Genomic DNA, 4,689 nt, shown 5'->3' on the forward strand with positions numbered 1-4,689 from the left:
AAACTCACTTCTGGGGTACCTTAGGGTGGAATCCCCTCTCTCTCTTTTGTTTTCTATTTTCATAAATCTGATTACGTCTAGCATCAAATGTTCTGGTCACCCGTATGCCGTCGACTTGCAGCTTTATACCGAGGTTAATGTCGGTACCATCAGAGATGCAATTGCATTAATTACTGACGACCTTCTTCGCGTCTCGCTTCGGGACCACCGAAGGTTTGGCAATCAATGTCAACCCTTCTAAATGTCAAGTGATCACCCTTGGAAGCTCACGCCTTTTTTCGTCTTATGATATCTCGTGCGTGCTACCAATATCCTTTGAGAACGTAGTGATTCCTCTGTCAAATCAGGTAAAGAATCTGGGGCTTATATTGACACAGGTCTTACGTTTGTCGTAGAGTTACATACACACTAAGAGCTCTATACAGGTTTAAGAACTTTCTTACCATTAAAACTAAAACACTACTTGTTCAAGCTTTAGTGTTGCCTGTGATTGATTATGTTGACGTGTGTTACAGTAACATCTGTCAAGTCTCTTTGAACAGATTAGATTGCTTCTTAACAACTGCATTATGTGTATTTTTGGTCTGCGAAAGTATGATCACGTCTCTGCTTTTCTAGAGTAAAATTTTATTAAAATATAAAATTATATTAATTTACTACATATCTCTCATATCCAGCATTAATTTCTCGCTTCTTGCCCGTGAACCACCTACCTGGGTTATCTCGGTGGACCATGCACAATTATTTCTTCCCATAGTTCACTTTCCGATTTAGAACTCGAATTACTCGAATGTTTGCCACTATCCCTTCAAATAAAAAATCGTTACGGATGACACAGTTTTATAAATAACAAATATTAGTAATATTTATGTTGGTTTATAATTACTTAGTAGCGGTTTCAAAGTTCTATAGAACAAAAGTCCTCATAGACATAACTTCAAGATTAACGACTGAATTTCGGGGACCAATATTGCAATTGTGTTGAATGTATAACAGTCTGAAAATAACGCATACAGCTCTATACGTTTGTCGAATACGCAAGAAACTCGTCAAGCTAATTCAATGAACTTTAACGTATCCGGTGTGCATGGCGTATAGTATTAATACATCTCTTTCATGCGGCGCGAAGTCATACGTTTTTTATTGAATAGTCACCGAACAAGCGGCGTCTATTGAAGTATCTTTGGGACAAAACTTTATATAAATGACCACGGAAGTAATGATCTGTGGTACAAGCCCAATACCTTCTGTTCTTCCGGCGGCAAAGCCGTTGGCGTTTTCTTCACTGCTACTACAATATCAATTACATATAAATATAGGAGAGTACATTAGTAGGAGCACGAGGAAGTATTTATCCTTTTGGTCCTACCAGTAGAAGCATAAGGACATATTAGTCCTCGTGCTCCTACCAGTAGGAGCACCCAGTAGGAGCATGAGAAAACGGCCAACGAGAAATAGTGCGTTTAGTTCCTACAATCACAAATGAACTTGCGCATTCACAAAATCAAAGCAAAAGGCACATGACAAAAAAGCTGCTTTCATTTTCATTACCCTCTCGATCGCTCTCAAAGAGATTACGTATCAATAAAGTTGGCCAATATTTCGGTAACTACTAAGCCAATCTCCGCCCTATTATCGTGCGCTAAGCCACAAAATCCATCGCACAAATTGCGTACTCTCAGGACAAATGTGTCTTTTCATTTTTCCTATATTTGTTCGTGTCCAAGCGACAGTTTGTGCGCCAATAACCGAAGCACCGAAAGCGTCCAATCTCAGTTCTCCAATATGCTATAAACCGACCGGAATAAGAGGAATAGCAATACTTCCCGGATAATAGGCCAGAGAGGCTTCTGTTCGCGGCAGCGCAGTCGCATTAAGGTAATTGCACCAATGTTTGTCACCGCGAGGGCAATGTCAACACTCGATGCCACGAGCGCTACAGCTGCCATTAGGTCTCACGAGTACGTTGATTAAAACACAATTTGTTAGTTTGACATAGCTAAAAGCCTACAGCGTTATTATACGCGATTGAAATTAATGAAAGAGTCAATATCGTGTCGCATTAGTAATTCAAAGTTAGGGCGCGGAACAGAGGCAGTTGGTGGTTCCTCTACTGATGCAGACTTAGCTCTTAAATAATAATCAATTTGACGAAATGACACCCGAACATTTTCTAATAAGAGAGTCATTAGTGCTTGTATCCCAACAGCTGCAGTACGAGCATAAGTCTCCAAGTCCTAGATTCGAGGTTCGAAGTGTTGTGCTGGTCAGGGAAGACATGTCCCACCTGACATGTGGTTTCTTGGTATTGTCTCTGGTAACTACACCTAGTTTGAATAATCTAACTCGCGTAGTCACGATTAAATATAACAGGTACCTTTTTAAGGGACCTGTGTCTAAGTAAGTTTTGAATTTAGATTGTGAGTAATTTAACGGACACTGTATCTTCGTACTTACAAATTATATGTCCATATTGTAAGCGAAACTGGTAAAATTAATATTACGCTGTTGTTGTCATGTTTACATCTTTTGCGTATTTCACCAAAACGTAATTTTTAATATCGTTATTCTTAGTTAAGATACGCGGACGACATGGTTCCGCTGAGTGCTTCGGTCTGCGGCGTAAGACAGCTTGTAAGTCTGCGAAAGGTGTGCTAGTGAACATGGCCTAAAGTGTAACGCAACCAAAAGTCAGTACATGGTATTTGGAGCAGGCGGTGCCAAGTGTCCACAAAATGTACTATTCATATATCTTAAAATAGTGTCCCTCTAGACAGAGTAAACCATTTCAAATACCTTGAGCTCATGGGAATGGTCGGCCTCGGAGACAATGTTGATATGGAACGTGAGCGGAGGGCATTGTCTAGGAGAGCGAATATGTTGACTCGCAGGTTTGTGCGCAATTCAATAGGGGTGAACGTCACTCTTTTCCGTGCGTACTGCACCTCACTGTACACCTGCGCACCGTGGGCCAACTATTCGGAAAGAGCGTACAGCATGATCCGTGTGCAATTCAACAATACGTTTAGGGCGTTATTGGGGCTGCCCCCCTCAGCGCCTCGGGTATGTTCGCGGCAGCATACACTGGTTGCTTCTACACAACGCAACGATGCGCTAAATATGTGCATCACTGGTGCGCAGAGTGCGTGCCAGCCCCAGTATCGTCCTGGCTGTGATAGCTGGCAGGTTAGATTGCCCCCTACATTCGGCATTGCTGTGATAAGCATGCCCGCTAAAGTGCCGTATGGAGGCAATCGATTTAGGCATCAATAAGCTATGTTCCTACTTGTAATGTTAATTCGATTTTTGACTTTATTTAATTTTATTTGAATATTGTTTCATGTCATGTGTTTTAACGTTGTTTCGTCCGTGCTCAGCTTCGGTCTCGTACTATAAGGTAACTCAGTGATCTTAGAAAGAGCGTCTAAAATCCAGAAGAAGTGTATTCGAGCAATTTACGGTGCGTGGTTCGATGACAGTTGCAAACCGCTGTTCAAAAGGCTGAACATATTACCTTTGCCATGCATGTACGGACAACGGCACACCAGACTACACATTTTTGTTCGAAAATTGCCTCTAGTGCAACGGAACAAGATACGTCAATGTGTAGCTTAATGTGCTGGCGCGTGTACATTAGGGATATCTGCGTATTTGTCAACTCTCATTCTCAATATTTTAAAACATACGGTGAAGTCATTCAAAGGCAAACTAGAGCAAAAATTATGAATCTCTTATACCAACCTCGTTGCCATAAAGTAATTTATAAGAATAACTGCTTCAACATGTGTATAATATTTAAAATAAATTACCAAACGAAATCAAATTGTTACAAGGACATACTTTTAAATTAAAATTGACAAAATGGCTTTTGACACATTGCTTCTATAGTAATAAAGACTTAGAATACTAAGACTTTACAATTACAATTTTCATTACATTAATTAGAAACTATAGAGACTAAACATTGAATCCCATTAATATTTGCACATCTGCTTGCAGGTTGAATACAATGTACCTAATTTCACTTAAGACCTTTGTAATTACTGTATTCTGGCAAATAAACGTATTATATTCTGTTCTGTTCTGTTCTGTTCTGCTCTGCTCTGCTCTGCTCTGCTCTGCTCTGCTCTGCTCTGCTCTGCTCTGCTCTGGTCTGCTCTGCTCTGGTCTGCTCTGGTTTGCTCTGGTCTGCTCAGGTCTGCTCTGGTCTGCTCTGGTCTGCTTTGGTCTGCTCTGGTCTGCTCTGCTATGCTCTGGTCTGCTCTGGTCTGCTCTGCTCCGCTCTGCTCTGTTCTGTTCTATTATATTCATTTTATTTTGTTTAATTTTTATTACTTTTTAATTCTGATTATTATTATTTTGATCTTAGCTGAAGGTATTAATTTCAATTTCAATGTAATTTTTTTGATAGGGTCGTTGTCGCCCGAAATAAACGATTTTTATTCTTTTTTTATTTATTATTAATTTAATTTATAAGTCTTGTTATTTTAGTTTAATAAAATGTGTCGTTCACTGTTTGCTTCATGTTTTCGTTCATGTTTGTTACATTTATGAAGAGATCGTTTAATGTTAAATGAATCGTTTGTAAAACGGAATAAATACAAGTCTAAACAAATTTATACTTTTGACTTGTATTTATTCCGTTTTATAAACTTGACCCGTGGAATCTTCCACTAATATTGATCAGTA

The sequence above is a fragment of the Hyposmocoma kahamanoa genome, unplaced genomic scaffold (genome assembly GCF_003589595.1).
Source record: "Hyposmocoma kahamanoa isolate Upper Pololo Valley unplaced genomic scaffold, ASM358959v1 68, whole genome shotgun sequence".
Classification (NCBI taxonomy): domain Eukaryota; kingdom Metazoa; phylum Arthropoda; class Insecta; order Lepidoptera; family Cosmopterigidae; genus Hyposmocoma; species Hyposmocoma kahamanoa.